General features: G+C 45.6%; 1 protein-coding gene and 1 long non-coding RNA gene across 2 annotated transcripts in view; both read right to left on the bottom strand.

Annotated features, from left to right (window-relative positions):
* The window catches only part of LSAMP (limbic system associated membrane protein), an 876,454-nt gene that overhangs the window by 574,373 nt on the left and 276,182 nt on the right, over positions 1–25,899 (bottom strand). The window lies entirely within an intron of this gene.
* LOC110352272 (uncharacterized) overlaps positions 10,797–25,899 on the bottom strand; it is a 40,594-nt gene continuing 25,491 nt past the window's right edge. Inside the window, exon 2 of the long non-coding RNA XR_002400971.4 lies at positions 10,797–12,036. This is a non-coding gene — a long non-coding RNA (uncharacterized lncRNA). The remainder of the gene's footprint in view (positions 12,037–25,899) is intronic.

Here is a 25,899-nt window from a genome sequence, read left to right as displayed (position 1 = left end):
ATTGCTCCTTGCAGGGCTAAATTTGGCTCTTGGGTCCAATGCTTCCTTTTTTGTAACATATTTCAAATTGAAGAAAGCAAAATTCCTACCTTCTTACTGAAATTTTCATGAACTATGCATTGCTCGGTGCTATATATTCAGTAATATTAACTACAGCAGCTGTTTACATTCAGGTTTTCCTCAGCCCCAGCAAGGACAGAATTTATTTTTTATGGACTCAAGGATTTTAAATCTCCAAAAAATGTTATGGTCACGTCAGAACCGTGACTCAGTAACCCAGCTAGAGGTCATGATCCCAGAGCAGAGGAACCTATCCACTGTGCATCGACCAACCGTGCCACTTGGCACTTATGCAAGGCAATATTTACATCGGCCCCTCAGAAACTGAGCTCCTCATCCCTCAACACATGAATGGTTGGCCTTATTCAGATTCAGTCCAAATGCCTGATTGGCAGCTAGCTCCTGGGGCTACAGGAAGAGGGATCCCATCCTCACATCCATCTAAGACACAGAGAAATGAAATGTCTAACTCAGCAATGCAGCAAAAGGAGGAGAAAGTTAAGTTTCCAGAAGAATCAGTCATATAGGTTGGAAAAGACCTTAAAGATCATCAAGTCCAACCATCAATCTCATCTACTAAGTCCCATCACCAAGCCATGACTCTTGTCATCACACACAGACATCTCAAATACCTCCAGGGACAGGACCTCCACCACTTCCTTGGGCAGCCTATTCCAGTGCTCGACCACCCGCAAGAAAACCTAGGCTGTAGTTACTATTATGTTCACCTATGCCCTACCTAAAAACAGTTATCCATCACAAAGCCTCTGATTTCAGTCATTTAGGTCAGGTTTAGCATGAGTTCTGGGATATACCCATACACCACACTGCTGGATTTGGGGTTAAGTCAACATAGTATGGGTAGATTACCTGACAAGATCTAGTTTTAAAGCCTCTGACCCCAACTGTCAATTTGTCAAGAAAAACAAAGCAAAACAAAAAGCAAAACCCCCAAACCAAACAAAGCCAACACAACCCATTATCAGCCCAATGGTACTACTCAATGCTATCCATGAGTGTGAATTATAGATTAATAAAAGCCTCCTCTTATCAACTCATCAATGAACGGCAGGCCCATCAAATCTCATAAAAGAAGCAGGGTTGGCACAATGCTGTTTAACAAAAGGTTCTTTTTGCCACTGATCAGCCCAATCTTACAAAGTGTCTTCAGCTGATCTGTACCTAGGATTTTGATGTTGGCACTTCTCTTCTGGAGAAGTTTAGGGAGAAATTTTACCTAACTCAGTTAGTGATTTACCTAACTCAACAGTGATTTATTTTTTACTCTAGCAAGAGCTCCATTTGTGCTTCACCTACTATGGACACAGTCAGGTACAGCTACTCCTATTTCAGTACGCTAAGATGGGCAAAATTGCCAGAAAGCATAGAAAAAAGCATAACTCCCCACTCTACGGACAGGAAAAGGTGCCAGAAGATTCGCTGCTCTGCACGAGCTCGTGCTTGAAATCTGGGGCAGAACATCTAAAGAAAGCAAGTCCAGAGCTTGGGTAATGATCCCAGCCTGAGGCATCACACCCACTGGGTGCTGAACAGAGTCCAAGGAAAGGTGAGCCTGCTTCGTGAAGAAGCATAAGAGCATTTGATTCACAGAGATGCAGGATACAGTGGGCAAGCTGTGGTCATCAACTCAACTGCAGGAATGAAACCTAAGGGGGCCGAGAGGTGATTAAATTAGAAGGCAGTCAATTTGGGGGAAAAGGGAAGCCCTCCCTCCCTCCGTGATGGAGAACCTGTGGGATCTACTCTGCAGGAGGCTGTCAGCTCAGGCACTGCAGCTGGGTAACTTCAGGAGAAATAGCACTGAAAGCTGTGCTGAACGGACGTGAATGGGAATTTAGGGCAACAGGGCCTGGAAAGGGAAGGATAGAAATGCTTTCCCTGGTTATGTAGGGTATCACACAGCTTGGCAGATGCACATGTTCTCCTCCAAACCAGCGTTTGGTGCTGGTGAGACAGCTCCTGGTGCCACGAGAGGCAGCTCGCACAGCTCCCTCCTGCAGGCCGCACTGACAGGGGCTGTGGTACAGGGCCGGGGGAGCTGGCAGAGAAATATCAAATATTTCTCTTAGCATCGCTCTCCAATGGAAAGGGCAGGGAGAATTTAGCTTTTCACCATCTAAACTCGATTGCCTCATTCAGACCTCAGAGAACCTTGTGACTTAGCATAACCTGTATTTATTGGAAACATCACAGGAACCCTAATTTATGGCTTGAAGTGGGTCTGTACGGAGGAAATGCCTCCAATATCTATGAAGCTTTGCTACACGGAATTATTATTACAGGAGTAGCTAAAGAAGTACAGCCTGCTGCACTACTTCTTTGCGATTCCGCTGTCTTAAAGTGGTGAAAAATACAGGATCACACAGAGTAAGACGCTTGCGAGCATCTCCCACCCCAGCCCTTTCCTTAAAGTCCTTTCTGTTTAGAGATAGCATATCTCCTTACGGTTCTGCAGTCCTCTCCCTGGCAGGCCTTTCATGCACATGAAAAGAAATATCTGATCAAATGCATTCCTCTATCATGGCTTTGGAAATATTAGCAAGATTTAATTAATATATAATCATATCAGCAGAAAAGAGTTAATTGAAATATTGAATAACGACAACTTTAACAGGATTGGAACATAATGCTTCCGACCTTCTAAATAGATGATTTATCCACCATGCTATACGAATCTTAGTTAACAGTTGGGCAAAGACTTTAGAGCCATTATTTTTAGCAATAGAAGGGTATTCCCTTGGTTGTGCCGAGGCACGTGCGCACAAAAAGCATTGTGGAAAAAAAAAATCAGCTTATTGTGCGTTTTCTTCTCCCATTAAAAGAAAAGGAGGAAAATGTGTCTGACATTGTTAATTGGGATCTCGTGGCAATGCAGCGGAATGTGCGCGGAGAGACAAACGCAATTTCAGTGCAAATCCACTGACCTTAGCCAAGATATATCCAGGGAAGAAAACGGCTAAATGAATTGAGTTCTGTGACATGAAGCATGTATTACATTCCCCGGTGTCATATTAATTGTGCATGGTACCAGCAGGACGGTTGTAAGACAGGTACAATACGCCTACAATCACTGCTGAGGTTAACTGCATAGTGGAGGAGGTTAGCGAGGAAACGGGCCTGAACTACAAACCACCATCTCTACCTTCACGTTTTTTGGAAAGCTGCTTGGAGACGAACTGTGCACACAGTTCCTTCCTGCCACCATGGTCTCAGATGTCAACAAAGAAAGAAAAAAAAAATGATTAAAATCATCCAGATGTGGAAATTTTTTCCAGTCAACCCAATCAGCAACTTTGCTAAGACACACTGATGTTAAATCACAGCCTGTGCTGGTAGAGACTGGTTGTTTACCACCAGCTTGCAAGTAGAAAATGAACTGATGAATCTCCCATCAGGTCCCAGTGAGTGGGATTCACATTACAGAAATCAGCCACTCAGTAAGGCTCTGTACTCTGTACCAAAATAGCATTTCCTGCAGTTTTCCCTAGATGCTGCTTTCAGTTGACTCCCCTGGGCCCTCACGCTACTCGCGCACTTGCTTGGTGTCTCTCTCCCCTTCTGCAAAATGGGAATAACAACAGTTCTTTTCCACCAGGGACATACATAGATAATCACTTCAGCAGTTGTGATTAGATACAGCGATAATAGGGGCAGAAGTACTAGAGACACCAAGGCAGGCTGAGCCATTCTCTGCAAAAGCAGAAAATTGATCTAGCGAAAGTTACGTGCCTATTTTGGTATCCAGGAGTGAGCTTCAAGCCCTCAATAAAGCAAGGGTGAAAAACTCCGCTGCAGAAAGGCACACGGAATTGATACGACTGCAAATTTCCAGCCACTTGTCTCGTCTTCCATTCAAGTTCATTTGGATACGAATTTTTGCTTTGAAATTAGCACCAATACGTGCAGGTACAGAGAGGCAGGATAAAGATGTCTAGCTACATCCACCCCAGATGCTTTTCCTTCTACAAATTAGGAGCTCGTGATCCAAGAGAAGAGCGAATAAAGACCTGTTAAAATAAGAATTGACCTAAATTTCAGAACAAAAGTTGAAAAAGCATACCCAGGACCCTCCCCCTTTCCTGTCCTCCCAAAATACCTTTGGTATTGAGCAAAAAAGGTTTCAAAGCAATCTCTTGTTTGGTATTAGCTACGAGAATCTTTTCGCCTCAGGCATGAAAAATATAGCAGAGGGTATTCCACTAAAGTCTACGTATTAAATATTTTCAATTCTTTTTTTTTTTTTTTTTTTATTTTTCAGCTCAAAAAAAGTTTAGCTGCAAAGACTAGAGGAGCTGCTTTATTTCATGTACTAATTTGAATCAGTCCTTGACATTCTGGGATGATTTTCAGGGGGGTAGAGAACAGGAGTATGAAGTTACCAAAGCATGTACTAAATCCTGAGAAAAGACAGAATTGCAGGATACTCAGATTACTCCACGCATTGAAGTTTTGTCTGCTTTCTTTATCTTGAAAAGACAAGTCAAAGGGAACACAAGACAGGATATACCCTTGCAACTTTCCTTGATACGTTTACAAAAATGTAGCGTGCCAGGTGTCTCATTAGAGAGACCCATTGGGGTACTGTAAGGACAGGTGCCAATGTAGGAGCTAAAGCCAGTTCAGAGCCCGTCAAGATCCCAGCTCCCCCATTAGGGACCACTGGGAGAGGCGGCACCACAGCAATGAGGGTGCAAAGCTCACAGCTGATCCCTTTGTCCAGCAGCAAGCAGAGCAACGAGAAGAGTTGCATCATTAAATACCATATAATTGATAAATAACTACTTAGGATTTATGCAATTACTTATCTCTGCTCCATAATGTATCGTCTGACCATTTATTAATAGACAGCTAGACTTTAATGGAATGAATTGGTCAGCGTCTCCTTGGGCTATTATTTAAGGCTGCTTTTGGTTTTGATCCGTGAAGACCATTCATAAATAAACCATCAAACCACCCACGGAAAGATAAAAAAAAATCTGTTGTGGATCCAAGTTTCCCCCACCAGATCTGTGTTGTCACAGTCAATGGGAATGGACACTGGAATATGCAGACACCAGAAGCATCAGAATCCAGTCCTGGGTGAGAATCGCTCCAGACTGACATTTATTTTCTGCTCAGTGAGTTCAGAGTAGCCCTGGCCTTTGAGGAGGCAGCAGGGAGACTTTGCACCACTGCTACCAATGGAAGCCTTTACCTCATCAGCATGGAAAATCCAGCCCTGCTCTGCTTGTTATGCAGACAAGCAGTAAAAATCCAGCTACTGACACAAGGGTGCTCATCACACCACCTTCCAAGAGCCTTAATAACAAAGCTGGAAACTAAAACCATTAATTTAACAACATAAGTAAGGCTGGAGTTTTTATGGCTGCTCCTGCACTAGCCATGTCTCCCTACCTCTGCCACATCTGCAGTACCAGATCCATCACTGAGCCACCCAAAATGTTTTCTCAGCAGCACTTTTAGGAGAAAAGAAGCAACAGCAGAGCCCGAGATGAACGCTATGGGATATCTGTATTCAGGATGTATGTATTCAGATCACTCTAAAAAAAGCATGGAGCAATACCTCACCTTCCTGCCCTCAGACCCTGGAGGTCGATTAAAGCCTAAGCCTAGCACTGTTTATTTGGCACATTTATTTGGCAAAGCCTTGCAGGGGAGAGCAGGAGGGGGATTTGGGGAGGGAAGAGGGAGCCAACATTGCTGCTTCACTGAACGAGATCCCAAGAAGCTGGTGTGCTCTTAGCTGCCCCCCACCCCCTGCTACCACACGGGGGATGCTCCCTGCCAGAAACGAGGTCTTACAGCACCTGAAGCCAGCAGTTGTGCCTGGCATGAAAATAACTTTGAACTTCTGGGCTGCAAACAGATCTGGCACGAGACTATCAAACCCCAGCTCCCTCCAAACTCTCCGGATTCCTACCAGCAAACACCATCCCATCACAGGGCTCCCCGCGATCCCTGGCCTGCCCTCCTCTCCTCCCACGCCGGGGAGAGAAACCTCCCTGCCCCTGCCTCTCCTACCCGTAAGCTGGATGGAGGAAAAGCCCCCGGGACTCGAAATGTCACAGCTTCGGAGGACGTGATTAAATATTTAAATAGACAAAATTACATTCCGCTGGTGACATTCAACACTGTGTCGACTGCTGCCTCTCCCCTTCCCTCCCCGCCAGCCCCCGGCAGCTCTTCCCCCTGCGGACACGTGCCAGCCGGGGCTCTGTTCCTTCCCCTCTGCTCCCTGCTAAATGTTTTTTATTCTCAACCACCTGCCCCAGGCCCTCTCATCAATTATTAATCAAGTGAGCCATGAATATGCAAATCAGCCCCCGCACTCCTGTTTTTATTAAATTAAATAAAAAGAAAAAGAAACAAACGCGGCACGTACGGCAGCGGAATAGATGATGGGGCGGACTGCTCCGGGGAGGCAGGGGAAGGCTCAGGGATTTCTGACGGAGAAAGAAGGCAGAGGATGAGTGGGAACACAGGCTGTATACAACCAGGAAAATGGTTACTCCTGGAGCCATTCTCATCTTTATTTTAAACTGAGGCCCTGCAGGAATATGGGGGTTGGAAGATGGGAGCACTCACATACAAGGGGGTTTTATCCTGCAGGGGAGACCCCGGTTTGTCTCTAATAATCGCTGCCAGGAGGGGCACTGTGGAGGGGGAGACAGTTGTGAGATGGGGTGGTCAAGCCAGCAGTGTACAAGGCACATCCTCGTGTCCCACAGCATCCACCCTGGTAAAAATGCAGCTGTGCTGCATCCATGTGAATAGGTAGGGGTAAGGCAAGGGCACAGCCTCGGTTTGCTGGACTGCGCTGGTCGGTTTGGGAGATGCACTCCTTTCCTCTGGCTCCATGAGGACTTTGAAATGCAATCTGCAGAACCAGGAGGGTTGGTTACCTCCTGTGCCAGCTACACACACGCATTATGGTGCTGCTGAACAGACAGAAGGGGATCGCACCATCAGCTGGAAACCAGGCGCTGCCACCAGGCACCAGGGTGGTAGAGCCGAGCTCAAACAGCCAGCACGCTCCCCACACGTAGCTGCAGCTCCTCACAGAAGCACTGGGCCCAAAGAGCTGCCAATGTGCCAAGTGGGAAAGAAGCCCTGTGCTAAAACTATGTGCTTGTGGCACTCAGGACCCACAAGAGCCTGGCCCCCAGCCCCTCAGGGCACGCTGCGCCCCACGCCTGCACACAGCAGGCTTCGGAGGCATTCAGAGAGCAAGAATGCTCCTGGTTCCTCAACTTCTGAATGGGAGGGAAAAGAAAGAATAATTCCCTTAACGTCACCAGCTAAATGTTAATTTGGAAGGGGATTTTTTTGTATTTTTTTGTTTTCTAAATTGCTCTTAACTGTGTGCCAGCACACAGGTAAATTGTTCTTGGCTGAGAAAATGGCCTGTCTCTCTTCTAAGAGATTAACACAGAGGACACTGAATGGAACAGCAAACAAGAAAACCATGCTCCCTTTACAAATCATTCAATAGTTTCCTGACTTCTTTTCTATATATTTTTCAGCTGTAAATGAGTTTCTACTGCTCACTCTCACTGAAGGCCTCGCTTGCCATTGTTACTCCCCATTTTCTTTTTAAACAAGGTGTGGGAAAGAAGGAGTAATTTGCTGCCATGGTGACTCCAAGTGAAATGAAATTGCTGTATTTTCCTCCTGCCCCTTCCAAAAGCTTCCGTCAGCCTTCCCCAAGAAGGTTTAGGAACACCAATGGGAGGGATGCTCAAAGGGAGCCCGGTTCCTCAAAGGATAGGCTGGCCTGTGCCCCTGGAGGAAAGGATTAGGGATAACTCCTGGTTCCTTGGCTGGAAGGAAAGCTTGAAGCAGCCTACAGGTGCTCTCACTGGCTTATCAAGTGAAATGAGTTGCTTCATTTTTCCAAAGTCTTCCCTTTACATAAAAAACATGGGATACATCATGAGGAGTGCAAAGTGTTTTGCCTTCTGTAATTGAATGGATTATTCCGTTCCCTTTCTGCAAAGGGAAAGAGAAGGCTTAACTATCAGCTGCCCCTCTGCCTCATAAAGCATCTCCCCCTTTATTTAAAGATGTTGCTGTACCCAGCATACGTTCTGCATGCCCTCTTATTTTGTGTTTTGGTGTCAGCACAAGAAAGGAGACCCTAACGGTAACGGAGGAGAAACAGAGCCCTTCAACACCAACTTAGATTCAGAATGGCTTGGTTTTACCTCAAAATTTGAGAGTAAGATCTTGTGTTGGTAAAGGATCTCACACTCATTCGTGACATTTTGAATCTTATACCTGATGCTTTAAGGAGAGTAAACATGGTCCCCTCTTCTGGAATCACCACAGCCTGTCATGTTCCTTAAGTATGCCAAAGCTTCACCTACAGCAAAGGGTAGTATGCTGATGTAATTAATAATAATGAGATAAACCAAAGTATCTGTTTGATTCATGAAACTTGAGTGAATAAAGAACAAACTTGCACCTGCCTTCTCTGAATTTGAAGTTTACTGCCTTTATGGAGAAGGAACATACATTTCTCTGTCCCTTACCAAGCTTTTTGCAGCTTGCTACAAAGGAGATAGACACCATCACTTACAGAGACTGATTCGAGGGTGACTTGACTGCACAGTTGGTCCTACAGGTGCCCAACTTGAAAACACTGAAGCAGCCTGATCAGTGGAAAGTACAGCAAGAACTGCTGCAAACAAACACAGCTTTCTTAGCTCTCAATCACAGTGCTCTAAAAATGGAGGCATCAAGAATAACCAGCACTGCAAATCCTGGGCTCTTCAGCCTTTTGCTTTTTTTTTTTTTTAAACTGGAGGAAATATCACTGTGTAGTCTAAAATAGCATGATTATCTTTTAAATAAGCAACTGTACTCTCACCTGTGCATATAAACACTTAGTCTCAGATGTCTTGTTTTGAATTAACATGTGCTCTAACTACAGTAGGTACCTCCAGCGTGGCTGGGAAAAAGAGGTAAGAAGTCCAGTACTTGGGGCACTCAGGACAGATGAGAGAATTCAGGAATGGTCCCTGGGTTGGGTGGGTTCTGAGGACAGGCTATGAAATGGGGAGCAGAGCTTCTGGCCTTCTGTGGTAGCTGTCCTTCACACAGTACCATCACATCAGGGATCTCATCTGAAACTCGCATACACCTTCTGGGATAGGCTGTGGATGCAGAGCCTCCAAAGGAACCCAGGAATGCATCCCAAGTGCCAGATGTACTCATGTCTCTTTTTCCAGCTCTAGTTTCTAGGATGCAAAAAACCTGAACTGTTTTTCCCCATCTCCACAGAACAGGTGCTATGCAAAAACTTAAGATTTATTTTCCACTGCAACCCTCTTAAAGATTTTTTTTTCCTTTTTTTTCCCCTTTAACTTTCATTTCCTTCAGTCCTGAAAGTAATTAACTTTCAATGGCAGCTAATTATAAGCAAAGAAATCAGAGGCTGTGTGACTGTTTGTTTGGTGCAAGCTCGGCAAAGTGTTTTTTAATTGGAAACCCTCTTTGCCATGTGCATTTCAATCCATTTTGCACTGTATTTATCGTTCCAGATTCATATTATATCCATGACCTTTCATCTAATGACAGAAGCTCATGCAGAGAAAAACCGATTATTTTAGCAGACAGAGCTATGAGAGAAAGGAAAAACAGGCAAGAGGAGAAAAGTTGCAGGAGATGAGAACAAAGCAGATCCTAAAAGCTAGATGTTCATCTCCCCTTTTCCTCTGGTACGTGACTTGTTCAGGAGCCCTCCAACCCAGAGCTATCGCTACAAAACCACTCTGCTGTTGCCAGGTACAAGGGAACAGCAGCCACTGTACACTTCAGGAAAAAAAAAAAAACAAAAAAACCAAGGTTCTCCTCTTCCCATGGTCACCCTCCAGGAAGAGAGGCTCAGAGGAGCTTCTTGAGACAGCTCTTTTGTGCAGCCAGAGGCATGCTAGCAGCTGTGGACCAAGTCACCTGTGATTCTGCAGCTGCCCATGGCTGTGCATCAGTTCAGCGCCTCCAAAGCAAGCGCAGGTGAGAGTTCAGAGGTATGAAGCTGGGAATCACTACGTAACCTGGACTGCAGAGCACAAGTAGGAGATAACTGAGAAAATGGATCCTAATTTCCATGCACGTGCTGGCATCATCCCAAATACATGCGAATTTACCTTAGGGTACCTTAGCCAAGTGGAAGCTGTAGGAATTTGGCAGACAAATCCTACTTCTTCTACATTCTTCAGCCATAGCATCAGAACCAGGCTCCATCTTCAGCCATTCTTTTTTCTTAGCAAGTAAGGTCAGTGTGTGGAGTTGCCAAAAATGCCTATGGCATCAGAGGGGCAACGAAATGGCTTGGAGACCTTCGGCTATGCAGCTGTGGACCCCTACGCAAGCTCTTTTGTTGCTAGGATGGTCGGTGGGGTGTGTGCAGCGCAGGAAGAGCTGGCGTTTCCTGCTGCTAATGAGCACTTCTTGCCAACTGCCCACCTGGCTTCTGCGAGAAAACAGCTTAGCAGACACTAGGGGATGTTTGGCAAAAGACTCGGTAAGATTAATCACGGTAAATTTATACGATACGCTGAGCACCAACTGCCTCATCTGCATTTACCAACAGCACGGGTGGACCAGTAGCGAAGGGCTAGGGATATCCAGCAACTCTTCTTAGAAAGGCTCCATGTGAATAGCATCCACCACATGCTTACCTCCACCCTTAATTAAAGTAACCATCCTGTGCCTCCCAGAAGGGCAACGTGGAGGGGTAATTTATTCAGCAAAGCATCGTTTTGCTTACTGTTAAAACATGTTCAGATTTATCACTTTGTGGTTGGGCACAGGGGCTCCTCCCAAAAAGTCAGTTCTTTATGAAAGCTAATTTTCTGCTTGTGAAGTCATCCTGGTCTAGGGTCACACAAATTCCATAGAAGAGAAAGTAAAAAGCAAGTGACGGGGACCTGAACAGAATGGAAGGACAGTAGTGCTGTGTTTAAATGCTGGTGTCGTCTGGAAGACCTATGAAGGAAATTCAGGCAGTGTAAAACAAATAAAATTGTCAGTAAATAAGAAAATGATCAAAGGCATTACAGGAGCCATTTGTTGATCCTGACAGTCGGGAAATAGTTTCCTCGAGCCTCGGGAATATAACCAGCTATGCAGAACTCGATGATATTTTCACAAGTACAGGAGTGCAACAACGCCTACGACACGGCAATTCAGTAAAACCTCAAGCTCCTAACTCAGGCCTTGCATAAAGACCTGCTTAGGAAACTTTATTCCAAAGGTCCAAGACAGGCCAGAACACCAATGCTGAAGATTGATGAGCTCTTTAAAGGCATAGCAAGGCGGCATGCTTTACACTCGCTTGGAATCCATCTCTGTATCAGATCCCGATATATGGTCATAAAGTGCCTGACAAGCTCTGGACTGGCATCTACAGAAGCACCCCAAATAAAACACACCTGAAAGCTTGACCTGAGAAGTGCTTTATGAGGGCGATTTCCAGACACACAAATGGCCCCTAAGTACACCACTCTCACCAGCTTGCAACCCCTAAAATACTAAGGAGGTAATTTAAAAGCCAAAGGAAAAAAAAATATTTGCAGAGCCATCACTTACAACTATACATCCGCTCCCAGTGCCTCTTTGTGATTCATTAATAAGGAACGCTCAGGCTAGCAGCTGTGTTCAAGAAACACTGCAGCAAAGTCCATCTGAGCACCAACACTAAATATGCCATCAGATGTCACCGTGCAGATTTGGGAGCCCTTATACTGCTAGGTTGGAATCCATCTGGCCACTTTAGCACTGTTGAAGCAGCGGAGTTGCAAGTTTTATAGCCGTGTTCTCCTGTATAAACTCAATGCGCAAGGTTGTTTGAGGTGAAGATTTGTTCGGATACATCGTAGCTGCCCAGTGTCTCACCAAAATGGTGTTGCATCAAGCTCGGGACGTCTTTTTGGAAGCCCTTCACTCCTTTCCCTGTGTGAACACACAGGAAGATGGGATAGAAAAGGTAGCAAGAAATAAAGGGGTATGATTACAAACTATAAATTCATCAGACAGGTAAGCACCAGGAAAGAAAGAGCTCTTTTAAACTAAGATCACGTGGGCGCTAGAACATGCAGATGTTACCTGACCTCAGATACACTCAGGATGGGGATTTAAAGAGGTTTTTACAACTTCAGTGCAGTGGGACATGAGAAGGACCTCCAACTCCAGTATTAGTGGAAAGCCACCCCCACCACACTACAAATTCATGAGACCACATAACCCATAGGTTTCCTTTTCATCCTTCGGTGTAACAACAGCCATCCCACCACTCTGTGCCATATGACAAGGTCACCCCACATCAGTCGCTGGAAGGCTTTTCTCTTGATCAGCAGGCTATGTACAAGTACTAAGAAACCACAGCGCTCTGAACATCAGGGCAACTGATACTGATTTTAATAAGCCTGTTCAATAGGTGGGGAACAAACAAGTTTGCAAATGCAAAGCATGTGTTTTCAAAAGTAGCTTTTAAAAACAAGCCCCACTTTCAAAAGGAACTCAGATCCCCACGTCCTTTGATTTTTCAGGAAGACAAGCTCCTGAGCAGCTGAGGTGCTTTTGAGAGTTTTGTCCCTATTCTTTAACGTCATTTTAGGCACTTTGATTTACTCTCGCTTTGTAGTCACACCGCCGAGTTTTGTCCTGTGCCGTATTGAAAACAATGTCTCCAGACTTTTTGATTCTAATGAAGCTTGAAATGCTCGGATAGATGACTAACTTTGCTGAGTTTTGTTTACTCCTTTCTATATGATTGAGGACTACAGACCATGGCACAGTACAGGAAGACACAGGTAAAAAAAATAAATAAAAAAGCTCTGCTGTTGACTTCAGCGCCAGTTCTAACCCCAGATTCATGAATTACACCTGCTACTGCAGAACATTAAACACAAAACCACAGCACATTTTTGTGCTGGATCTGGATAACCTGCGTGTTGATACACCTTCCTCAACCACTACATAAATTGCATACTTTTTGAATACTTTTTTCTTTTTTTAAACTACAAGGCTGTAATAATGTTGTCAGACCACATCTGGATTATATGCATCTTCCCATTACCAACATGCCAGGTAACTATTTGCTACTTAAATTATTTGAGCATCCGATCAGAACCTAGACACTTGGAGGAGCCATAACCAATGCACATGAAAATGTTGGCAAGAGCCAAAGAATTTCGAGTAGTTGACCAAAAGTAACTTAATTCTACAAAATCAACCAACTTGATTTTCTTTTTTTCATTTGCTTTAAGTATTGCATAGACATTTGAGACACACGTTTTAATCGCAAGGCAGACAGTGAGAAGCAAACTGTAAGGTTTACCTGTAAAATCAAGACTTTTAGTCAAAAAATAGCATGCAATTCTGAAAATGCACCACTCTGGCTGCTTCCATCTGAGCAAGGCTTAAGATATGGATCTGAAATTTCTTTTAAGGCAACAGCTTGACTGACTACTTATCTCAGCAGACCACATCTCGACAGTAGCTGAGATACCTGCGCTCTGAATCCCATCACCCATTTGCCGTCAGTAGGCTGATCTGAGAGGGATGCGTGTCTGGTGTCCATTCCAGAGTGCATTTTGGTCTTCACCTTCTACTCTGGCTTACGAGAACTTCAACAGAATTCAGTTGTCATAGGGGATTACTGCCATATTGAACGGACCAAGTCTCTGACAAACAAAACATTGTTTGGAAACTCAAGGATGCTGCTAATACCCTATCCTACATGAACATACCGCTTCCCTTGCCACCTAAGAATAGTTTCTTAATGTTATAGCACAACCATTTCTCCACAATTATAACACAGCACTGCAATGCCGAGGTCTTTTTAACGACACCCCCAAACTTTGGACTCGACGGATGATCATCTGTTATACTGAGATATTGGAATTTACCCCTGCTACTCAATAGGACAGCATCAAGATGTTTAACCGTGATTAGGAATCAGAACAAGCTGTGCACATCTTCTCCCCTCCTCCCCCCCCATCTTTATCAGATGCAGGCGCAACCATAACACTTCTGTTGACAGTCCAAATTACTTAATGACATAATTGTAAAAGTATTTAAATCAAGTTAACTTACCATTACTTTAAGGACAATGAGGAGAGGATTAGAAAGCACTGAGACTTACCTATGAAGGAAGAGAGAAGGAAAGTTACAGAATGAGCAAAAAAGAACAGAAGATCAACAATTTCAGTTCAGAGATAGAAAAAATCTTGACAGAACACCAAGACAAGTATATCTAGTTCCTTGCAGCGATCAGAATCAGAAAGGACCAACTTAACCCTTACTCTTACCATCATTCAGTATTTAAATCAGAGTTACAGGTATGCTCAAAACAGAAGTATAGTTTCCTGCCCCAAAGAACTTCCATTTGCATTTAAGATGAGCACATCAGAAGATGATCAAGAAAATACCGCTGCTCTCCTATTTGGCTGAGAGCATCAGACAAATCTTAAGGATTATGTGGAATACTTGTATTAGCTGTCATAAGGGAGCAATTAAAAATAAATACAATGAATTAGTTCTGAATTGGCTCTATAACATCAAGTAGGCTTATCTCCCAGAGTTATTTTGCATGCAGAAAAAAAAAAAATAGGAGTTTTACAAGATCTGTCTCCACCATTAAGAATCACAGTGCTGGATCACTGCACCAACAGAAAAGCAAAAAGACAGCATTGTTCCAGGGAGTTTCAAGGTGCTTACACTAGATTTCTCACAAGCTTTTAAAAAGAAACTGTAGAGCTTGGTGGCAAAGCTACAAGCATAACTCAACACAACTGAAAATCCAATATTTAATGTACTTTCAACTCAGGCCTTCTCCTGTCCTGCCATTATAACCCACCATTTAGTTTTTATGCAGTGAAGCCTGGTATTAGCTGCTGCACAGAAAGGCTACAAGCACTAATGCTGCTACATTAAGGATAAACACTTCACACACGGCTTTGCTACTGTTTTTGAGCAGAATGAGAAAAAACCCAAAAGGCTCGCATCCCAAAGTACACCGAAACAACTCCTATAATATTTATTTTGCTTCGAAATCTTGTTTTTACGGTGGCCTGATCCAAAATCATTGCAGTCAACAACCCAAGGCAGAAAGGAGCAACATATTACAGTCATTGACTGCTCAGAGAGAACATCACACTTGTGTGGGATGCAGACCCTTTTCACCACGCTCTGGTCCTTGCAGGCACACAGCAGACTTAGCTTACAGACATCCAACCAAGCTTGGTGATACGAGGGCCTCTGGCCACATAATTTCCTATTCGTTTGCACAGGAGGTGCTGCAACACGTTGTACCAGCTCAGTGTTTCTGCCTACAGGCCGAACTGCATGGATGTGAACACCACCAGTGTGCTCAATAAGGCTGCTGTTCCCAAATAGCATGCACTAAGGATGCTTGCCAGCTTTCTGACTTCTCCATGAGCCATCAGCACAAAGCCAGCTCTACACACCTCAAAAACAGAAACTTACAGGAGAAAAGGACCAAAGGTCTCAATGAGAAGGAACAAGATGGGTGGGTCAAGTCTAAGCCAGACCTTTAAGACCATTGTTTCCAGTAAGTTCTGAGAAAATTGTATGCAAAGAAAGAATGAAGATGTTTATACAGAGCTTGAAAAGCAGATAATGTTAACATATTTGTGCACACCCTGAACTCAGGCGTATCTCAATGTACACATACTACTCTGAAGTGGCCTTGCAGGTAATTTTGAACAGCCCTCCACACTCCATAACTAACGGAGTCATTGAACACTTACAAATAAATATTCATAGATCGTTTGTCAACAGGCTAAAGGGTGCAACTTGCAGCACGTTCAGATTCACTCATCTAGGAACAAGGATGTCATATGGCATCCACGATCCATCAGATGCCATGGAAGTTCAGGAATAAATACTCAGAAAAAACATTTCTCAAATAGACCAAGGCGAAAAATTCAGAAATCTTACCATTTTATCCTCCTCATCAACATAAGGAGCTAAACGCTCTTCCCCACCACTCCCTTCCCCCTGCTAACTACTTCACAACTGAGATGAATGAACAAATTAGAGTAAAACCTAGCATAAAATCATGGTTTGCTCCCAGATAACTTACTGGAGAAGGGTCAGAAGAGAGATGGATATTTTCTGTTGTAACACATCGCCTGCCAAGAGTTCACCAGGCTCTCTTAGGAATGTAGTGGACTTACAACTGGGAGCAAGTGATAGAGAAAAAGGAGAATGATAAAGAGAATACAGTGCAAGTGGTAATGGAAAAAATACCAGTTTCTCCTGAAAAGGAAGAGAAGGGGACAAAGCCTTCAGCTGCTTGCACTGCTTGAGATGCTGCCCACTTCGAGGTCGCAACAAATTTGGCCCCCGTTCTGCAGAGCCTAAAGGAAAGCCACCCACAAAGAGCAACACTGGCTGTAACAAAGGAAATCTCAAATCACAACTCCTCCAGATCGCCAGAAGACACTAAGCCTTCTCCCCCCATCGCTCCCTCCCCCTGCTAAATCTGCCTTCCACGTATCTGGATCCGCCAGTCACTCACGACTCCTGGTCCCGTCTCTGGCGTAAGGACACTCAACAATAGGCAAACAGAAGAGCAGCTTAGCCAGCTCCGCAAGGAAGATTATTCAAAAGGTTAATTACTGAATGAAACAGAAATAGGAAATGGAGGGGGCAATGGGAAAGGGGTTGGAGGAGGAGGAGGGGAGGGAGACAATGACTTCCAGCTGCTAAATCTGGCTTTCCAAATCCTTAAAGGCCTTTAAAATTTCGGCTGAAGGAGGGGGATGGGCTTTGCTGTTCACTTGCATGTTTGATAAAACCTCAATTATGTTCCTCCCCTAATCCCGTGTCATTAGGAGCAAAATGGTGCGTCGTGAGGCCATTTAGATATGAACGTCTGCAACCTCACCATCTGACCTGCTGACTTCTCCTTTCTTCCTTCTGCTCTCCCTCTCTTTGTTGCTGGAGCCAATTATATTTTAAGATGTGATTTTTTTTGGCTAGGCGCTTGGCCTCCAGCACCAGGGGTCCCACAATGGCCTGGCTGGAGACCCTTATGGCCGTTATTATTTTTTTAGTGGAAAGGTCATTATGACTGTAATAGCCGGGAATTAATCTGCTCATTCAGAGCTTTTCTAAAGAAAAAACAAAAACTCCAAAACAAAACAAAGGGGCTTTTTTCTAAGGTGCCTCCAATGCTTGGTTTCGGGGAAGCAGGAGGAGTTTGGCTTCTGACTTCAATGGGGCAGGAGGACTGAACCCACCTGGAGGATTTTACAGGACTAAAACAAAAGCCTCCGAAAAGCAGCCAAGTGAACACAAATGCAAGGCTGGTATCTTTTTGCTCCCTACTGGTGGAAAGGAATAAAATTACAAGTATCAACCATCTGCGTACTCCTCCCTGCATCCTTCGTCTTGTAAGGAAGCCAGGCCTGGCCCCGCGCACAACCCACGTATGATTGAAAACCTTGGGTCAGGAGTATTCAATGCCATATGGAAAAGCCCAGCAGGGGGACCAGAGTGCGGCGCGGTGACTTTGTCACTTTGTCACCTCCTTGGGATTCTTCATTACCCCAAACCTCGGCACGCATCAGTAGTTAGCAGGCCCTGCACCAGAGATGGCTGCATTTCAATGGCGTGAAGCAATCCATACATCATTTTTATGGCTCGTTGTGCTTTCTCTGTTAAGAGATCAATACAGGTATCTCTTCTCATTATACTATAATGCATGATGAGTGCAGTCACTATCTTAAAGTCACTTGCCAGTACAGGAAATAATAAGCCTTCCTTTTTGTCCTCTGGACACCGCTGTATAAAGGCATTATGAGAGTTCATGGACAATCAAGTCAGTATTTTATTTGGATAAGAGACCAAAGTGAAGGAAGCCAATAAGCCTTTTCTCAGCTCTTTCCCAGCACTGGCTTTGTAGGCTTGTTTAGATAGCATTGAGGAAAAAAAAATCAGAGCATGTTTGGAGCCTCGACAACTTCCTAGGGAGGCATAATGTTATAGCCTTCTGAAAATGAAAGATCTACGTTACTGCTTATTAAAATTTAGGCAAATCATGAGGTGAAAGGGATTATAAATAACCTTGAGGGAGAGAGGAGTTTTTGCAAGAGCAAGTTCCAGAGTGTCATGGGCAAAACAGCCTTGACTTTGGGAATTCCGCTTAATTTGATTTATTGCCAATTAACACAAACTTATTTACTGAAGGAGACACTGGAAAACAAAGATGACAATTAAACACTTAGGTAAACTACTTCTTCCCAGTTCCCCAGGCTCAATTTCAGACCAAGACATCTCCCACCCCCACACCTCAACTGATGTGCCCTCCTCTTGCTTTGGCCATCCCTTACAGGCAGTCCCTGCCAGTTCCTTGGGTGAGGTGATGTGTGGTGCAGGAGCTTGGGTTGGTAATGTGAGTTCTTCCTGCTGCTCCTTATTGCTTTTTCCTTCCTTCTCCTGATCCTTTCTTTTTCCTCCTCTCCTCTGCTCCAGCCTGGGTCCTCCGCAGGTTGCGGTCCCCCACAGGTGTCCCTGTTCTGGTGTGGGCCACCCGTGGCTGTGGGACCTCAGGGGTGTCCCAGCTCTGTTTCAGGTTACCCATGGGCCACAGCCTCCCCTTCCTCTTCTCCAAAGTACCTCCCCAGCAAAGTTTGCCTTCTTCCAAGAGGAATCTTCAGCCACATCCCCAGTGTCCCCTTCCACATGCTCCCTGTATCGTCATCTTGTGTGTCCTTTTGCATCTTCCTCTCAGGCATCCTCCCATCTTCTCTCATACCTCATTTGGTTTCTCCTCTCACATCTCCTCATGTCCTTCACAGAGGGCCTGGGGCCACTCTGACTAGTCACCTTCTGAACTCAAAAACCCCTCCGTCAAGGATTATGATGGAGTTGTGGCAGTATGCTTGCTTTCCAGCTACCCTAGCTCTTGCTGTTCATCTGCACAGAGCCATCCATCTCCGTGGCAGTCAGTCCAGCACTTCGCAGCAGCGAAAAAATCCATTTTGGAGAGCATAAAACCAAAGCAGTACACTGCATTGGGAGCGATCATCGGGTACATCAAAAAGAGATCTTCTACACGACGCCTCCCAGCCAAGCTTTTCCAGCCACAGAAACCATTTTATGCTGAGACGGGGGGAAAATTATTTTAAGACTAGGTGATGCTATATTCTTCCTCCTTGTTTACCCTGCAAGGGAGTTCGTAGATGGCCACATCCCTCAGCACAGCTTCCCTGAGTCAGAGTCCACCTCCACAAACTGGAGCTCTTTTAAAATAGCACCGCCGATGAGAGATTGCAGAGCTAGTTAAAGTGCTATTCAGATGCACCCACAGCCATTCGCCGCTGCAGAAACACAGCTCTTTCTAATAATATAGTTGGCTACATTATCTTATTTGACACTAAAAACTTGAGATGATTGATGGCAGTTTAAATTCTGAATAGACAAAAATTATAGAGCAGCTTTATAATCTTTTGCATTAGTGCCCTGGGGAAATGGCTGAAGTCTTTATCACGTTCAAAGGACAGCATGACGGATGCTAAGCCCCTTCCCTCCCAGCCAGACCAGCCTTCCATGAAGGTCTCAGGCAGCCTGGCCAGGAGCCTACCTGCCAGGCGTTTGATCAGCAGGTGCCACGCTTTTTCATCTGCCCCAACTATGGCTTCGCAGGATTTCCAACTGGCAACGAAGCCAAAGATCAAGGAACAAAGAGGGGAAGCACGATGAGGAGGAAAGGGCAGAGCAGACGCTTTCGTTTAGCTCGGGTGTAAGCAGCCATCCTGATGAGAAGTGTTTGCTTCCTGGCCACGCAAGCACTATAAAACAGCTGGTATCTATATCCTAAAATATGGAAGAGTGGTTCAAGAGTCTGTTCTAAGAAGAAGCAAGCTTCACAAGGCAAAAGTGCTGGAAGCTATACAGACAGGGTAGGTTCAGGGAGCCCTGGGCTCTTGCACCATCCCTGGGGTGCCATCCAGCACTCTGAAAACCACTGCTCATTTCAACACCAAAGATAAAGGAGTAAGAACTTAATTTTGCTTTCACCTTCCCCAATCTCTTTTCCCCGAATTGAAAGAGTGGTCCAAACCAGCACGAACTTTTTATTAAGAGAAAAGATTATCATGTGGGGAACAAAAGGATCCTCTCAGAGGAAGCCAAAGGACAATGACTGCTCATATCACTTTTAATAAAAGTATAGAAGACCATTTGGAGTCCATGTGAGTGCAGGGGACAGAACAGAGAGAGGGAGAAAAAAATGGGAAACTCAAGTCTGTTAAGAGAGCATCCTCCCTGGTCCTTCCCCTCAAGCCATAGTCCCTTACCAGAACCCACCGCCTGTCTCAGCCCCCTAAAACTCAAATTCTGAAGGCCATAAACATTTCCCTACGGCAGAAATGGCTCCTTTTCCTCACTGAGGACCTGTTAACACATGATAGCGAGGAAAACACCACGTGGAAAGATCTCTAAAGCAATGCTCTGTTCTGTTTCCACCCTTCAATGAACATGAGTGTTATATTAACTCATTGTCTTGTCCTTCACTGCTTGCATATCAAGCCTGCTTCTATTAATCCACACAGAAACCTCGTCAAGCCTGGGTTTCTGTCAACAAAAGACAGAGGACGTTGGTTCCAGGCTTTGTGAGCATCACAAGCCTGCTCCCTACTGCCAAGACCATCCCAGCACACACCTAACAAGAAAACTCCGCATAGTAGGTGACAGCCTTCATGCAAAACTCTCACCAAATGAGCTAAAAATTCAGGCAACATTTTTCACAGCGGTTCCTTTGAGTCTGTCCAGCTTGGTGTCCCAGGGTTTGCCAGCCAAGAAGCTGCCCAGCATTCACCACCTTTTTCTGCAGTAGTTTCACAACACTTCTGCGTTCCCATCCTAAAGTGCACCAAAGAGCAAACAAACTCAGATTCCTACAGCCATGAATTATAAATTTGGTAGCGCTGGAAAGTCACCAGCAGCCAGTCCCAGTTCAGCAGCTCCACCACTGCTTGGTTTTGCTGGGTTGTGGCTCCTCTGCAGGCAGGCTGTAGAGTTTCCACATCTGTTCCCCACACGTGCTGGGACTCACCGAGGGCCTCTACGCTGCAATCGCATTCCCCATCCCTACCGGCTGCCCCCTGCCCCTACACATTCCTCTTTCCCCTTCCTATCTCGCTCCCGATTAGTCGGATGCTTGTGATTAAGTCCCTTTTAATAAATGACTCCTATTAAACTGGATTCCTCTGTCACCGCGAGAGACATAAAATTAAAAACTGTCCGTCTTTAATCATGCCAGGCTTCATCTCCGTCTCTCAGGCTCCATTTATCAATAATTAATATAAGGAAGACTGAAATCCATTTCAATTTCAAAGACCCAAATGTTACATTTTTTTAATAAAAAAGAAGGAAAAAGAAAAGAAACCACCATCACTCCCAGAACCAGACAGACTCACACACGGGAAAAGAGGCTCTGGCAGCACTGCAGCAGCCTCCAAAAGGAGAGAGGGGCTCGGATGTGACAAGCAGCTCTCCTCCTGGCTTTGTCATAGGAGAGTTGTCCTCCTAAACGTTCCCCCATAGAGCAAGAAGCCCAGTGGCCCTAAAGCCTCCGGAGATCCGCCCTGCAGCTCCTGGCCTTATTTCTCTTAGTTTCACCCAGTCCCTCGAGCTATGGCAAACCAGGGCACCAGGCTACCCACCCGATTTGTCTTCTTTTCAAGAACTGTCAGATCTCAGCTGCTCCAGGCAAAAGTCACAGCCAGCTCTCACTGCAAACACACCAGTAACACACGGCAGGATTTACTGGGATAAGCAAGGATGGTGGGAGGCAAATCATCAGGCTGAGTTTTTATTCAAGGACTACAATGGACGTGAAAAAGTTCATTGCTGTATTTAAATGTTGCCTCTTTACACTGGACTTCTATCACTATACCACTTCCAGCATTTCTTGCCAGGCTGTGCTGCTAGGGCAATCGGGACATCACCCTCCGACTGCAGTGTAGCACAGGAACGCTATCAGTCATTACTCGGTAATTACCGTGCAACTCTGTGTAGGGACACAAAGCAACCCCCCCCTCCGGTTACAGTGCAAAAATATCCTTCAATAGCCTTTAATTACTGCAGAACGGCGTGGTAACAAATGATGACCTGCCCGCTGGTATAAAGTGGTCCTATCACTCATCGCGCCTTCCCTGGCAGTTACTAAGGGAACCCTTTGGCAATCTCGCAGCAGCCGCGATGCTCTGTGCCTGCCTGGATTTCAGCACGGCACACCGTGCCTTTTTTTGGGGATGGTTGGGCAGAGGGGGGCCCCGGGACGGAGAGATTACAAAGGAACGTGTGCTGAACGGTGGTTATCCTCCCAATGAGCTCCCCGTCCCATGCTACTCAATTGTGGCAACATCACGGTGATGCTTTCACTGCACCTTGGAAATGAGGGGGATAATTGCACCTTTGCCCCGCAGATCTTGCGGTACTTGTAATTATATCCCGTTACCAAGGAACACAGCAATTTCCAACCTATTACCCACAGGTATCGTTTATTTCAGAGTTAAATTTATTACTTCAATGCCAGTCTCACTCCTGGTTCTCCTCCGTGCAGTCGAGCCTCCCCAGTGGCAAACACTGAAAGTGGAGCAAACTGGAAAAGACGGGATTGAGGGACAACAGAGCGGAGCAGAAACCCCTGTGCATTGCTTTTTTTTTGCCAGGGGGGAGCATTAGTGCTCACAGGGAACAACCCTTCTGCGGGCTGATGGGCTGCAAAGTGAATTTGCTCCCAGAGCCACCCCTGCCTGTGGTAGGGCTGCGGCGCTGGCTCTCAGCCCACATGGAGAGGGTTGTCACAGCCAGACACGATTTCCAAGTTGCTGGGCTTTGTAAGCCTTCCCCCCATGATTCTCGGTGCCTTTTAACAACTTTTTTGTCTGCGGAACTGGGGAAGGAACAGAGATGTGCCCTAGTGCACAGCTGAGCTCTGATGCAAAGGACCGCCAACTGGTCTAAGCACAGAGCATGCTACAGGAAAAAAAAAAAGCCTGTTTACTTCTGACTATTCAATTCCCAGCAAGAGGGGAGTCGCAGGAGGAAGGGAGAAATAGTCACAGATATTTTCCCAAGCTGTATTGACGTTTTAAAAGGAAACAAGTGGCCAAGGATACACATCCCCCCCAGAACTCGCTGCACCGTGCCACCAGCAGCACAAAGAGGACGCCTGCGGCCAGCTCTGCGGGTTGCCTCCTTCCCTGCCAGCAGAGATGCTCGTGATGCTCAGCACCACCACCGAGCTCCTCCAGGTTGGGAGCATTTCTGCGCACAAACCAGCCTGCGACCCACGACAGCTTTTAATTGCTCTCCAAAGGATGTAACAGCAGTAAAGGAGCAGTACCTGACAACTGCTGACACCCGCCTGCTCCAAAGGGTAGAGAAAGGGGCACCCCTAGGAGGAGAGGGATTTAATGGATGAAACTGAAGCGTACCGACTCAGCTCTGACTACCCTGAAGCGAGGGGCAGATCCTGAAAGCAGCGAGGACAGGGCAGCAGGAGGAAGTCATGACCACAGGGTCAGTCCCCTCCAGGTAACCGCAGTCAGGGCACAGGTGGCTCCGACAAGGAACCGAGTCACACGGACAGCTTAGCTAATGACAGCAGGTCTCTATTTGGGGGAGATCAAAAAAATCCCAGCTCCTGTAAAGGCTAGAGAGACAGATAGTGCGGATTTATGTTCCCTGTCCTGCATTGTCTTGGCCATGAATAAGTCATCTCCTCGGAGAACAATGGGCGCTCCAGCTGCGGAGCACCAGAGAGGAGTTCAAACGCACCGCGCTGCTACGGAGAGTCAAGTTCTAGGAGCAGCACAAAGCAAAAACACTGGAACACGGAGAGGAGACCTGAAGTTGTTATGGAAACCTGAATCTCAAGCTCACATCACGGGATGAGGGCTCTTCCCCTTACATCCCTTGCTGTCAAGAAGCCCGAGATGCACAGGAGCAGCTCATGGCCACAGCTCTGCCGCCTCGCCTTGCTTTTGCTGCTGTTTGCTCCCACACTCTCTTCCCTCACATTCTGCCCTGGGATAGAGAGAAGAATCCCACTTAGGATTCTTCCCTCCCCTTCCCTCTGTGCATTCCTAAATGCCATCTCCCGATTGTGTTCTTCATATCCCACAGCTTCCAACACCAAGCCTAAAGCAGGTGTAGGGAAGTGCACGCCTAGACAGGAGGAAACAAGAAACAAAACGTGGATTGTTCCACCAAGAAACCACCGCTGGGAGACAAAGTGTGGAACATGTTCCGTGTTCCCCTAACCCGTGTCTGAGGGCAGGGATGGGAGGGAGAAACAAGCAGCAGAAATAGGCTTGGTGGCAGCCCCTAGTTCTGCAGCATGCTGTCTGGCTTGCAGGGTAATAGCAGCAACATCTGTTACAGTTAAGAATGTAAAAGAGTTCCTCTGCCATTTTCAGTCACTCGACTTGCCAAAATTTCCCTCTTTAGAGCTGAAATTTTGTAGACCTGGCCAGTACCCAAAAAAAAAAAAAAGCTATTCAAAAAACATGGCAAAAGTGACTTAACCACTACAAAGCACGATGCGATGCCATTCATCGCTGTTACCCAAAAAATCCAGCTTTGAAGTCCACAAAGTTTAGGGCTGAGATTAAAAAAAATAATGTATCTGATGACGGATTTTCAATGCATGCCTTTTACCAAGCGTTCTCTATTTCATGTGTGAGGGCTCTGAATTAGCACGAAGCCTCCAGCTTCCATGGGGATGAATTTTGGGAAGGGAAGGCCAGTGAGCCTGTAAGCCACCCCTACCTGGTGCAATGGCACAGGGCGTTTTGCCAACTCGCTGCTAAATTACATTGCTTAGGCAATTAGCACAAGAACTTGTGAAAGCTTGAACAAGCTCCAGTAACAGCCCTGGACATCCACGTCTCTGCAAGCTGGAACCATGTAAAGCGCCCAAGCCACACGGAAGGGAAAACCCAGTCTTGAAGTGGAAGAATGCAAATGCCTTTCTAGAACCTGGCATTAGAAAAATGGGCATTTTTTCAATAAGTCTAACTCTTACTACGTATGAATCTCTGCCACAAAAAGATGATGCCATGGTACTGCACAAGTTGCACCAGTGCATATAATGCAGTGGCACTCGGAGCCCACAGGTGAGGTCTCCCAGAGACGTGAATCCAGAAGGCTCTTTACGTTCAATCAGTGCTTGCTCACGAGGCTGACTGCTTTATCAGTGGTGTTCTTCTGGTGTACAGAAGAGGAGGGACAGAAGGAATTGGTTTTAATTAAATCTCAGGATGAAAAACAATCATTTTCCCTTCAAGACAGGGTAGGTGGGAAAGATGTCTGAAGGTTTTGCAGATCTCCCTTGTGTGATGCTTCAAAGCACTGAGCTAGCAACAAGCTATTAGTTGCAGGCCATGCATTCAGGAGGCTACAGAAAGTAGAGGATGGGTGAGCAATGACTTCGAGTTGACTTGCACGCTCCTTCAAGAGTCCTACAATTTCTCCTACACACTGCATGAAGATGCATGGGTATAAGAAGCTACAAGAGAGTGTAATATGTTGATAGAGAAGCTACAGCACCGATGCTGTAGGTTGGACAGCCTTCTACTGAATCATTGAATCACACTTCAATTATTTTTTAGTTTTAAGGTTGTTAATTAGACCCTACAATGGTCAGGCCATACCTACGAAGGTAATGATCCCCATAAATAAGCACCAGGGTATCTTTCTGAGGTCTGACTGAGCACAGGCACTCTTCTGCTGAGTGCCCCAAGTCTGTGCTTAAGAGCATCCCGAGCTAAG

The sequence above is a fragment of the Anas platyrhynchos genome, chromosome 1 (genome assembly GCF_047663525.1).
Source record: "Anas platyrhynchos isolate ZD024472 breed Pekin duck chromosome 1, IASCAAS_PekinDuck_T2T, whole genome shotgun sequence".
Classification (NCBI taxonomy): Eukaryota; Metazoa; Chordata; class Aves; order Anseriformes; family Anatidae; genus Anas; species Anas platyrhynchos.
Note: the sequence above shows the minus strand (reverse complement) of the source record. Positions and strands in the feature narration are given on the sequence as shown.